Raw genomic sequence first — 14,278 nt, 5'->3', positions numbered from 1 at the left:
AGGTACTGCTATACAAATACCTAATATCTACTTTTGGCAATGTAGTTTGAGGTGAAAAATGAACACAGGGCACTATGGTGTTTTATCTGTATACCTATTTTTGGTAAACTGTAGAATTACAGCTAGTAGCTCAACTCTCTCCACCCTTGCTGATCACTCAGCGCAGCGTAACATACAGGTAGGTAACTGCCAAAATAATGGAAACACTTAAGTAAATGAGGGATACCAAGTATATTGAAAGCAGGTGCTTCCACACAGGTGTGGTTCCTGAGTTAATTAAACAATTAACATTCAATCCTGTTGGCCATTATTTTGGCTATCATAGCTATGCTCCATTGGTGTACAATGCACCCATACACAGGGCACACGTGGTCATGGAATGGTTTGATGAGCATGAAAACGATGTAAACCATAAGCCATGATCGTCTCAGTCACCAGATCTCAACCCAATTGGAACAATTTTTTTGTGTTTTCCACCACCTTCAACAAGACACCAAATTATGGCATTTCCTGTGGTGGAATATTGTTGCATACCTACAAGTTCCAGACACTTGTAGAATATATCCCAAAGTGTATTGAAACTGTTCTGGCACGTGGTGGCCAAATGCCCTATTAAGACACTTTATTTAAGTGTTTTCTTAATTTTGGAAGTTACCTGTATTTTCAGAGACCATGTGAGAAATATATATTGTGGCATGCGATAACACAGGGAGAAAGGTCAATACAGCATACCTATTTGACCAATACAAAATTCCCCCTAACCACCACGTTTCCATAAGCAATTATAGACCATCAACGCTAAACTCGGCTATACAAAACTATGTTGAATGCTTTGTTTTCTTTCGTCTGTGTGTTTTAAGAATGCTTGCTATACCTTTCAATCCAGAAACAAAAGACCAATAAGTGGGACTTAGAAATTCATTAAAACAGTGCTGTTTGTGGATCGCTAGGCACCTCCCTCCCCAATTACCTCTCCTTAACTCAGCAGAAAAAGTGAAAGCTTCTAGTTCTGTAGTAGTGTTAGTCTTTTTCTCTGAGAGACTTGTGTTGCTCTGTAATGCGCCACAGCCAGTTAATGTCCTCCCGGTGGCCTGTGTTTGTGTAATAGTTTAATTGGCTGGGCTGTGCACCTGTTTGCCGGCCCAGGTGGCTGCAGGGCTGGTGCTGCAGTTCCTTCATCCCCCCTCGTCTCCCAGTCAGTCCAAAACAGATGTGTGGCAAGCAACCCTCCAACATTCCCTCACAGATGGCATCGCCCGAAGCACCCGCAAGCCCCATCCGTCTCCATGCTTCCAGTTTCCTCAAGCTGCCATTTTCTCTCCCCCCACTCCCCTCTTTTGTAAAACAATTACTCCTTGACCAATTATTCATCTCACACTTCTTTCTAAGCCCTTTTTAATTCTTTCATTTGGATATTCACTTCTTAATTTAGACCTGTCACGACGCCGGCTCTCACCACTTTCCAACGAGTGGTAATTCATTAACTTCTAATCCACTGACTTGATGCGAGATGCCAACTCACAGATAATCAAAGCCTCTAATTTTCTCATTTATGTATAGGGAGTTAAAGTGTGGTGTCGTATTGTTAATTTTTTTATGGTGTTACAGTGTGAGAGAAGTGCAACAGGGCTGGCAGCAGAAGTGCAGGAATTGAATATCACAAAAGCAAATAAGTATTTCTAAACTTCTTTTCACACCCACTCATGCACAAACCCGACAGGCTTTTGTCATGTACATTTATATTTTTCAGGCTCCGCTTCCCACTACTAAGTTCACTTCTTAGTGGGGATAATTTTCCTCTCAAACAACATTGTAACGCGATTCGTCCTCCTCTGACGAGGAGTATGAAAGATCGGACCAATGTGCAGTGTGGTAAGTGTAATTTTTTATGAAAAGTCACTGAACACGAAAATACAAAATAACAAATTGAAAGACAGAAACGAAAAACGAAACAGTTCTGTATGGAGGAAACACAGACACAGAAAACAATCACCCACCACTCAAGTGGGAAAAACAGGCTGCTTAAGTATGGTTCTCAATCAGAGACAACGATTGACAGCTGCCTCTGATTGAGAACCATACCAGGCCAAACACATAGAAAACCAAAACTAGAACAACACATAGAATGCCCACCCCAACTCACGCCTTGACCAACCTAAAACAGAAACTAAAACAAGGAACTAAGGTCAGGACGTGACAAACATGGTTGGAGCTCTCCCCCTCTGAGCTACTACCTGTCCTGATGCTCCACCAATACCTTAAAAGAGGAAGTAAGAGCGGTCTTAGGTCCTACACAGGGAACACACTGCTTCACACTTTCAAGGGCCCAGCTTTGGAGTTCCTTGTGCTAAGCCTTTAGTATTAGTCTGACTCCCTTCAAATCCCAGCAGTGAGTTTCATATAAAATGTGCTCGACTCTCAGATCCTCCAGACAGATTCAGACCAAAATTGAACTTGGCACCAACTTTTCATTATGTGGGAAAATCTTCATAGCATAACTGTGACAGTTTCTCTGTGGCAATTTGTGGGCCTTTGTGTGCAGGCATCTGTGAATTGCTGCTGACGCTAGGAGTTTTCTCCTTCTCTGGGTCAGGGCTGGAGAGTCAAGATGGAGCATTGTACTGTAGTGATCTCACAGCTACTGCCAGGGTGTCTGTGTCTCTCGGTCTCACCAGCTTTACCCTGGCTTAATGCCTGTAGCCATGCACTACAGAAGGTAACGCATAGCGCTGGTAATGGGCTTAATAATAGCTTTGAAGTGGGAATGCTTCTTTACAGGAGGCAATTCATCAGCCTTGATTGACCGAAGATAACAAGATGATTGACTGAGAAACAATTAAACAGCCACCAAGTGACTGACTGTGAAAGATGGTTTTCAGAAAAGTTACACTTTTGAAACGTACATGACCTCCAATACATTTTGTCATGTCTGTAGTTTGTTTGTTAGAGAAGCTTTGGTGTAAATTTCTTTGGAATAACAGCTTTGTCGAAGGTCTTTGCTGAATCCCAAAAGCTGGCTTCTAAAAACCATAGGAGGTTTCTTGACATTTGGGGAAAAAAGGCATGTCTAAAATGACAAATATACTCAATTTTCGAAAACAGCAGCTATATTCCCGATAGTCAGTCATATTGACCAACCTTAAATAAAAATAGGCCTTAGTTATTGTATTTTACTGAATAACCAACTGAGAGTGAGCCATTTTAGTGACATGTCACCAAAGCTGACATAGTAGTTATTTGTAATTTACAATGACAAATTACTTACCACCCTGCATACCACTGCTGGCTTGCTTCTGAAGCTAAGTAGGGTTGGTACTGGTCAGTTCCTGGATGGGAGACCATGCTGCTGGAAGTGGTTGGAGGGCCAGTAGGAGGCACTCTTTCCTCTGGTCTAAAAAAATATCCCGCTGCCCTGTGTAGGGTACCGTCTTTCGGATGGGGCATTAAACGGGTGTCCTGACACTCTGAGGTCATTAAAGATCCCATGGCACTTATTGTAAGAGTAGGGGTGTTAACCCTGGTGTCCTGGCTAAATTCCCAATCTGGCCCTCAAACCATCACAGTCACCTAATAATCCCCAGTTTACAATGGGCTCATTCATCCCCCTCCTCTCCCCTGTAACTATTCCCCAGGTCGTTGCTGCAAATGAGAACATGTTCTCAGTCAACTTACCTGGTAAAATAACAGAAAAATAAATGTAAATCCACTAAAACATGATCTACCACAATGTTGAGTGGATGATGGCTTATTACAGCCAGGTTGACAGTCAGTGAAGAGCTCTTAGTCTTTTGGATGTAAAGAGAGTGTCTCCTCAAGCTGAGAGCTGAAGCCTGGTTATGGGAAGTGTATTCATGTAATAAAGAGTCAACACTGTGCTGACAGATGTTTCTGGAGTGAGTTTGGGAAGACACGTAGGTGCCAGCCCAGTCTGCCAGAGATGCTTTATTACAGCGAGGGGAGAGAATGTGTTTTCTACAGCTAAATCAAGTTCGACGCCGGTCCAAGAAAGTTGATATATGGCTTTATAAAACATGATGTCTTCAAAGGGGTTCAAAAGTATATTGTGCTTTCTCATATTTCAGTGGCATATTTGTCAGGAAATACGTTCCCAAAGCCTTAAATCTTATGGCCAAATGTGTTGTAACCAAGACAGAAAGACATAATATTCATGTCGGCTAGCTTTAGAATGTCCGTGTTCTTGGTGTTCTATGATGGAGTTTTTGAAAAGCTCTCCTACAAGCACAGAGAGGGCAAGATAGTCACAGCACTGACTTTTTTGGGTCAAGCTGCCCTTCCCTTCCCAGCTTCGCTCTGGGACGTAATGGAAACTTGCCGTTTGATTTTTACCAAACTATCAAACTCCAGGAAGTAAGAAATAAAGTTATCAAAACTTCACCTCTCGGTCCGTGAAATAAATTGTTTTACCATGGTGATGGAGTGAAAAAGGGTTTGAAGAACTCAGCCAGGGTCGTCTATGCTGTGGGACTTGACTCTCCAGACTCCAAATGTTATTATAAACTGTCCTGCACCCCCCTAGGCTACAGACAAGCCCATTTTTTGCACTGGCACTTGTTAAGGAGAAATAGGTTTTGGAAATTAGAAAATAATATTTGCATGGGCCCAAGAGGCATGGATTTTGATATTGCAATGTGTTGTTTTTGTAGTTAACACAATTTATTTATTTGACTCTCCCCATTTGTTTTCTGTTCCCATTATAATAATTTCCAGCAATAAATTGGCTAAACTGATTTAAAACATTTTTTATCAGATTATCATGAACAGTAGAGCACACAAAAAGTTGTGACAGACAGGCCTGCTTTAAACTTTACAATTGATAATGAACCATGCTTAATTAAGAGGCAATCTTTCACGTTAACATTTCTTGTACATTCCACTATAATTTCTACACACTCAGAAAAGAGTGGGTTAGCTAGATTAAAACTATCACGTCGCCGACTTCATTGCAGCCTTTTTTCCCAGAGGCAGTAAAGGAGCCAAAGATCCAAATGTCCTCAGTGACTGAGCACATTTTAAGAGAGATGCCCATTTATTTTTATGACACCATATGTTCACCTCAGCGTTAGCCATATCTACAGGAGCCCTGGAGCGAGGCATACATAATGCACGTATCTGATTTGAATTCCATATTGATTTAGTTAGAAATGGTATTACGGCACAGGTACAGGGGGATAATTGTCATGCTATTGCTCTACATCCACTAACCCATGGCCATTGCAATTTCTACAACTTCAGTTTCCTTGTTTATTGTTTTGTCAATGCAGAGCTTCTATTTATAGTAGTTTAAATATATAATTTTTGTGGACGTTGTCATGTTGCCCAGGCATGTGGTTCTCTGTGGAATGACAGTTCACAGTGGTCTGCTGTCAGAAACTACTCTGTCTTTTAGGTGCAGTGGAGAAGTATCTAGATAGAAATATTGTGAGTTAACTTTCAGGATTCCCTCAAGAACTCCTGTTGTGTGGTGGAATCCACAAAGAGCAAAAAAGAAAGGGAAATAACCATAAAGCAAGAATACAACTAAACACTTTATTACAATATATATAGCAGCTCTTTGCAAAGATATTCTATCATTATGATGAGGGAGGTGGCACTATGATTCCTTTCCAGGCTGTCAAGATAAAAAGAGAGCAACCCACTAGGGGGTGAGGGATCTGGAGTTGTGTAGGTCCTATACTGCTCACCACGTCAAACCGTGGCATTCATCCTCAGATCTTCCACACAGGTATAGCTATATACAAGCCCCATTTCAATTAATGGGCCTGATCAATCACGAATGCTTTAGTAACTCCACAGTAGTTTTTCCCTCCACTTCCCTCTATCATCTGCGCAGGAGGAGCCTTGTGCTGTTTAGGAGATAATTGCACATTTCAGGAGTGTTTTGCGCTCCGCGGGGGGTCATTTAGAAGTGTCTGGGGAAGTGCGCAGAGCTTTCCCCCTGTCCCCAGTCACTAAGTTGATTTCATCATGATGTTGCTTCTTCACTTTCCCTTGACACATGTTGCTGCCTTCAGCGCTTTCTTTGTCTGCACTCAACCACCCACCTTCACCACCACCCTCCTTCCCTTAACTCCACATCCCTGGAACATTAATTTATGTTGTGGGTTTTGATGTGCAGTAATTTTGTGACCACCATCTTTTTATGGGGGGGGTATCCTGCTGAGACTCAAATGCCAGTAGAGGCGTCGGGCACTTCCGATGCCAGGCAATCATATTCGCAGGGTGCTGACACCGGGAATATTGTCCCTCGGAGTACGCCGCTGGGCTTTCACCCTGTCCGACTCTCTGAAATCCAATATCTCTGTTGCCTCCCTCTCTTGCTAGCCAGGAAGGTTAATGTGTCTTTGTAGTCAATCACATGACCACTCCACCGATGCCTGGTGCTGTCCACTCTCCCCGGTGTGAAATTAGCCATGCGTTTGCAGTGTTTTCTACATGGTTTCGACAGTGGTTTCTACAGGGTACGAGCGCTCCCATTGTCACTGTGTTCAAAGCAAAGATAATTACTTATATTCTCTGCTCTCACCCCCCCCCCCCCCGTACCTACAGTACCAGTCAAAAGTTTGGAAAAAAGTTTGGACACACCTACTCATTCCAGGGTTTTTCTGTATTTGTACTATTTTCTGCATTGTAGAATAATAGTGAAGACCCAGAGTTACCTCTGCTGCAGAAGATACGTTCATTACAGTTCAATTATTCACAGAGTTCAACATCAACTGTTCAGAAGAGACTGCGTGAATCAGGCCTTCATGGTCGAATTGCTGCAAAGAAGCCACTACTAAAGGACACAAATAAGAAGAAGAGACTTGCTTGGGCCAAGAAACAGGAGCAATGGACATTAGACCGTGGAAATCTGGCTTTTGGTCTGATGAGTCCAACTTTTGAGATTTTTGTTTCCAATCACTGTGTCTTTGTGAGACACAAAGTAGGTGAACGGATGATCTCCGCATGTGTGGTTCCCAGCGTGATGCATGGAGGAGGAGGTGTGATGGTATGGGGGTGCTTTGCTGGTGACACGGTCTGTGATTTATTTAGAATTCAAGGCACACTTAACCAGCATGACTATCACAGCATTCTGCAGCGATACACCATCCCATCTGGTTTGCGCTTAGTGGGACTATCATTTGTTTTTCAACAGGACAATGACCCAAAACACACCTCCAGGCTGTGTAAGGGCTATTTGACCAAGAAGGAGAGTGATGGAGTGCTGCTTCTGATGACCTGGCCTCCACAATTACCTGACCTCAACCCAATTGAGATGGTTTGGGATGAGTTGGACTGCAGAGTGAAGGAAAAGCAGCCAACGAGTGCTCAGCATATGTGGGAACTCCTTCAAGACTGTTGGAAAAGTATTCCTCAAAATAGCTGGCTGAGAGAATGCCATGGGCGGCTACTTTGAAGAATCTAAAATACATTTTTATTTATTTAAAAATGTTTTGTTAGCTACACGATTCCTTATGTGTTATTTCATAGTTTTGATGTCTTCACTATTATTCTACAAAGTAGAAAATAGTAAAAATAAAGAAAAAACCCTTCAATGACTAGTGTGTCCAAACTTTTAACTGGTACTGTATCTGAGTGGATGGAGGGTGGACAAACTTATGTCCCGTCATCAAAAATGGATCTGCTAGAGAGGACAGAGGAGGCAGTGGAGTAAAAGTGTACTTCATTTGAGAGCTGTGTGTGGTCGGGACATCTGAGCATTTCTACTTCTAGGAAGAAGGAAGAAAGAACCAAGTGAAATGATTGGGGTTGCGTCTCAATTACACCCTTTTTTCCTAACACAATGCCATCTCTGTGTTCCCTTTCTTTCTTTCTTTCTTTCTTTCTTTCTTTCTTTCTTTCTTTCTTTCTTTCTTTCTTTCTTTCTTTCTTTCTTTCTTTCTTTCTTTCTTTCTTTCTTTCTTTCTTTCCATCAGTGCCTATTGAGAACAAAACATTCTATTAATCATTCTTCCAGGTGTTTCATATTTTGACCTTTCTCCTTCCTGGTTTGTGTTGTGTATAACATCTGATGCCCAGAGGGCAGCGGAGATATCCAGGAGGTCATGGTCAGGGTGTGGAAAGGCTATGCCATTCATTAAGTCTTATTCACAAAGATGGATGTATTTTTTATTCATTAATTAGCTATTCAACACTATTTTCTTGGTTTTGCAAAGGTCATAACTTTTCAAACAGGCAATTGTTTGAGGATACTGATGAACATTTTATATGGACAAATTTGAAATTGTATCATTCTTGAGAATGTGAACTTAACATCTTCTGTCTGACCAAAGAGCAAAATGGAGATGTTGCGTGCTAACTGCAGTCATTGCTATTCAGCATTTTCTTGTTATCACCATGACTCATTTACATTGTAGTTTATACCCTTTACAGCATATGCCGTGACAATGTATTTACCCCTTTTCGGATTTTCTCAATTTTAGCATAAAAAGTCATATTAGATAAAGGGAACCCGAGTGAACAAATAACACAATATTTTGATACTTGTTTCATTTATTTAATACAAAAAGTTAACACCCAATGCCCCTGTGTAAAAATGTAATTGCTCCCTTACACTCAATAACTGGGTGTGCCACCTTTAGCTGCAATGACTGCAACCAAGCACATCTTGTAGTTGTTGATCAGTCTCTCACATCGCTGTGGAGGAATTTTGGCCATTGCAGAACTACTTTAACTCAGCTACATTTGGTGGTTTTCGAGTATGAACTGCTCTTTTCAGGTCCTGCCACAACATCTCAATTGGTTTTAGGTCTGGACTTTAACTTGGCCATTCCAAAACATTACATTTGTCTTGATACATGACCAAAGTGTGCTTCAGCTCACAGAAAGATGGCCAGACATTCTCCTTTAGAATTCTCTGATACAGAGCAGAATGCATTGTTCCTTCAATGATTGCAAGTTGTTCAGGTCCTGAGCCAGCAAAGCATCCCCAAACCATCACACTACCACCTCCGTGCTTGACCTTCAATATTTTTTATTTTTTTATTTCACCTTTCATTTAACCAGGTAGGGCAGTTGAGAACAAGTTCTCATTTACAACTGTGACCTGGCCAAGATAAAGCAAAGGAGTGCGACACAAACAACACAGAGTTAGACATGGGATAAATCTATATACAGTGTGTGGAAATGTATTAAGACTAGGGAGGTAAGGCAATAAATAGGCCATAGTGGCAAAATAATTACAGTTTAGCATTAACGCTGGAGTGATAGATGTGCAGAAGATGAATGTGCAAGTAGAGATACTGGGATGCAAAGGAAAATAAAATAAAAAACAATATGGGGATGAGGCTATTTACAGACGGGCTGTGTACTGGGTGCAATGATCGGTAAGCTGCTCTGACAGCTGATGCTTAACATTAGTGAGGGAGATGTAAGACTCCAGCTTCAGTGATTGTTTTTGCAATTCATTCCAGTCATTGGCAGCAGATAATTGGAAGGAAAGGTGGCCAAAGTAGGAGTTGGCTTTGGGGATGACCAGTGAAATTTACTTGCTGGAGTGCGTGCTACGGGTGGGTGCTGCTATGGTGACCAGTGTGCTGAGGTAAGACGGGGCTTTTACTTAGCAAAGACTTATAGAGGACCTGGAGCCAGTGGGTTAGGCGACGAATATGAAGCGAGGGACAGCTAACAAGAGCATACAGGTTGCAATGTGGGTAGTAAATGGGGCTTTGGTGACAAAACGGCCGGCACTGTGATAGACTACATCCAATTTGCTGAGTGTTGGAGGCTATTTTGTAAATGACATCGCCAAAGTGAAGGATCTGTAAGATAGTCTGTCTTACGAGATGGTAAGTTTGGCAGCATGAGTGAAGGAGACTTAGTTGCGAAATAGGAAGCCGATTCTATATTTTATTTTGGATTGTAGATGCTTAATGTGAGTCTGGAAGGAGAGTTTGCAGTCTAACCAGACACCTAGATATTTGTAGTTGTCCACATATTCTAAGTCAGAACCGTCCAGAGTAGTGATGCTAGACGGGCGGGCGGGTGCGGGCAGCGGTTGAAGAGCATGTATTTAGTTTTACTTGCATTTAAGAGCAGTTGTAGGCAACGGAAGTAGTTTTGTATGGCATTGAAGCTCGTCTGGAGGTTTGTTTACACAGTGTCCAAAGAAGGGCCAGATGTATACAGAACGGTGTTGTCTGCATAGCGGTAGATCAGAGAATCACCAGCAGCAAGAGCAACATCACTGATGTATACAGAGAAAAGAGTCTGCCCGAGAATTGAACCCTGTGGCACCCCCATAGTGTGCCAGATGTCCGGACAACAGGCCCTCCGATTTGACACACTGAACTCTATCAGAGAAGTAGTTGGTGAACCAGGTGAGGCAGTCGTTTGAGAAACCAGGGCTTTTGAGTCTGCCGATAAGAATGCCGTGATTGAGTCGAAAGCCTTGGCCAGGTCGATGAAGACGGCTGCACAGTATTGTCTTTTATCGGTGGCGGTTATGATTTCGTTTAGGACCTTGAGCGTGGCTGAGGTGCACCCATTACCATCTCGGAAACCAGATTGCATAGCGGAGAAGGTAATATGGGATTTGAAATGGTCGGTGATCTGTTTGTTAACTTGGAGTTTGAAGACTTTAGAAAGGCAGGGTAGGATAAATATAGGTCTGTAACAGTTTGGGTCTAGAGTGTCTCCCCCTTTGAAGAGGGGCATGACCGCGGCAGCTTTCCAATCTTTGGGGATCTCAGACGATACGAAAGAGAGGTTGAACATAGCATTTGCTAAAAATTGCGGCGGATCATTTTAGAAAGAGAGGGTCCAGATTATCTAGCCAGGCTGATTTGTGGGGTCCATATTTTGCAGCCATTTCATAACATCAGCTACCTGGATTTGGGTGAAGTAGAAATGGGTTGGGCCTGGGCAAGTTGCTGTGGGGGGTGCAGAGCTGTTGATCGGGGTAGGTGTAGCCAGGTGGAAAGCATGGCCAGCCGTAGAAAAATGCTTATTGAAATTCTCGATTATCGTAGATTTATCGGTGGTGACAGTGTTTCCTAGCCTCAGTGCAGTGGGCAGCTGGGAGGAGGTGCCCTTATTCTCCATGGACTTTACAGTGTCCCAGAACTTTTTGGAATTTGTGCTACAGGATGCAAATTTCTGTTTGAAAAAGCTAGCCTTTGCTTTCCTAACTGCCTGTGTATATCACGGGGGCTATTCGATGCTAATGCAGTACGCCACAGGATGTTTTTGTGCTGGTCAAGGGCAGCAAAGTCTGGAATGAACCAAGGGCTATATCTGTTCTTAGTTAGTTTTTTGAATGGGGCATGCTTATTTAAGATGGTGAGGAAAGCACTTTTAAAGAATAACCAGGCATCCTCTACTGACGGGATGAGGACAATATCCTTCAAGGATACCCGGGCCAGGTCGATTAGAAAGGCCTGCTCGCTGAAGTGTTTTAGGGAGCGTTTGACAGTGACTAGGGGTGGTCGTTTGACTGCGGATGCAGGCAATGAGGCAGTGATGGCTGAGATCCTGGTTGAAGACAGCCGAGGTGTATTTAGAGGGCAGGTTGGTCAGGATGATATATATGTTTACACTGTGTTTACGGATTTAGGGTATGAGGTTCTTACTGTGGAATTAAGGGTTTAGTTTTCAGTTTTCACTAGACATAACGAGATCCATGTCGTCTAAAGTTTGCCAAAACGTACCTGGAAGATCGTCAAGACTCCTGGAAGAATGTTCTTTGGACAAATTAGTCATAAGTGGAACTTTTCTAGATCAACAACTACAGGAAGCGTTTGGTTGCCGTCATTACAGCATCCAGTTTTTGAGTGTAAAGGGGCCCTACCTTTTCACACACAGTCATTGGGTGTTGCATAACTTTTTTTTACAACTTAATGAATTTATCAACATGTTATATTATTTGTTCACTCAGGTTCCCTTTATCTAATAGTAGGTTTTTGCTGAAGATCTAATAACATTCAGTGTCGAAATTTAGCAACATTTTAGAAAATCTGAAAGGTATATGTAAGGTATATGTAACCTTTCAGATTTATATGTGTGGGCATTTGACATCATTCCCATTGGGCGTGCTATTCTGATTCTTTCAGTAAGCCATTGCGTCGATTGGTGGGAAATGTCTGTAGCCTTCAGAATGCAGAATCATAAGGCTGGAAGTCTCCCTGTGCTCGGTTTCAGGTTCTAATGTCAAGAGCAATTTGTTGCTAAGAGCTCAAGGCCTCAAGTGGAATGCAGCAGTGCTGAATGGGTCAGGAGTGGCAGAGTTGGACAGAGGTATGGCTCAGCCCATAATACAATATGAAATACATATTGCTCTCAATGACACAATACTCCCCGATGCCAGTCCCAATTAAATAACACAACACGACTGAACAATGTTGGGCTACTGGCTGAAATCAATGTTCCTGAAAGGCATCACAACACAGGCCAACTGATCAGTCAGACAGAAAGACTGAATGCGTGTCAGATTCCACAGTCAGCAATGAACAATTCCAGTCGAGTCGGTTGCATTGGCTGTTGCACAAAAGCAAAGCATTCTCTCCAGCATCAATTACATATCCCATGCCAAATCTGTCTGTAGCAATATGATTAACACCACTCAGTAAATCCATTCAACACCACATATGGCATACTTGATAGTGACACACCACGGCAGCTTATTATTTCATTATAGGGAATTGCATTGCCTTGTTCGTGAGCTACATACACGGTGGCAGCAAAGGTCAGATGTATAAATGTTTCCATTTGGGAACTTGAAGACAGATGAAGTATTAGTTATTATTGCCTCCCAATAACTATTCTTGTTGGCAGGGAAGATTAACACAAAATATGAAGCTGACATAGGAAACGAAATGTAGAAGATTTGTTGCTATCTGAACAGACAGGAAATTCCTTATATATCTCTATGCAGTGCGCAAATAAGCATTATCAACACATTGTTTACGTTTGCATCCGTGCTCTGGGTCCAGACTGAAATCATCTCATATAGTTCTGGGATTTGTGGCATCTAACATAAAAACAGCATAATTGTGTCTTTACCAGCATAAATAGTATACATAAAAAATTGCTACTTTTTCATTTTGGCAGGGGAATGTACTGTACATGATTGTGGAAAGTAACACAATTTGTTGACACTTAACTGCAAGATTATATCCATCAATATTTCATGAACAAGTTCCACCCCAAGTTAATGAGATCCTTGAATTCATGCCACAAATTGATTAAAGGAGGAAGCTGAAAGGGAATAGGATGCTATTTGCCTATTGTGCTGTTGCAGCTTTGACAGACGGACAGACCGATGGACAGCCAGACAGACGGATGGACAACATAGAGAGACGACACAGACATACAGACAGGATGAGACTACCCACCCTGGACCACACTTTAAATCCTAGCTCCACTATTCATCCACTTTAGTCACCTCCAAACGAAAGCTGCTTGATTTCCCTGCAGTGAAGAGATAGTTGCCTCAAAACAATAAAAGCTTGTGACAACATGCTAGGGAAAGGAGGCATCTTCACTTAACCAGCTGTCAGTGTTTTCTGTGAAGTAGCAACGTTTTTGCTTTGTTTACTTCCCAGCTTGTTGAGGAAGTGGATATGTTGAGGCACAGGTTATTTCAACCACACGGAGTGTGTGATATCACTGTCCAGTGTATCAGGTCAGGCTAGATTCAATGTAATCTGCCTGAGCTACGAACGTGATCACCCGATGCATCTCATTTGGTTGTCATGGCAGTTTTTGCGGCCGCTTGTTTTACACTCCTAGACATTGTATACGACCACCCGGTATCGGCGGCTGCATCTCAGGTTACACAGAGCACTGTGTAATAATCAGAATACCTCTCCACAAATATTTGATTAATTTCCCCTAGCGCTCGCGTAACCGCTCCATCAACCATGTCGCGTCTTTCCCCTCTTTTTTGATGTCTCACGTAAAGTCATTTGCTCCTACCACCTCTGTATTGATGTCGGGCTGTCATAAACAGCACATGTTTGTGCATTACATTGAGCGGGGCTCGATTGTATCCCCGAGAACACATTTTTTGCTATCGGGTTTAGCTAACTGTGTTTGCATGCAATAAGCTGCCTGCCGCAAAGCAGATCACTTGAAGGGAAGTGGCAAACATTGAACCGCGAGTCTCTCCTCAGTAAACAGAGTTATACATTTTGGACATTAAGCTGAGTGGTTTTATAACAAAGAAGATCATTATGCTGTACTGTACAGCGTAATGGTAGTAAGTTGCAAATTGAGTTGGGCTTGGCCCGGTAATGCATTTTGAGGAATGGGTTCGGAG

General features: G+C 42.4%; 1 protein-coding gene across 7 annotated transcripts in view; it reads left to right on the top strand.

Annotated features, from left to right (window-relative positions):
- The window catches only part of LOC139391116 (protein diaphanous homolog 2-like), a 637,381-nt gene that overhangs the window by 164,087 nt on the left and 459,016 nt on the right, over positions 1–14,278 (top strand). The gene's annotated exons all lie outside the window — the stretch shown is intronic.

This window comes from Oncorhynchus clarkii, chromosome 31 (assembly GCF_045791955.1).
Source record: "Oncorhynchus clarkii lewisi isolate Uvic-CL-2024 chromosome 31, UVic_Ocla_1.0, whole genome shotgun sequence".
In the NCBI taxonomy this organism is placed as follows: domain Eukaryota; kingdom Metazoa; phylum Chordata; class Actinopteri; order Salmoniformes; family Salmonidae; genus Oncorhynchus; species Oncorhynchus clarkii.
This window is presented reverse-complemented; position numbering and strand designations above follow the sequence as displayed.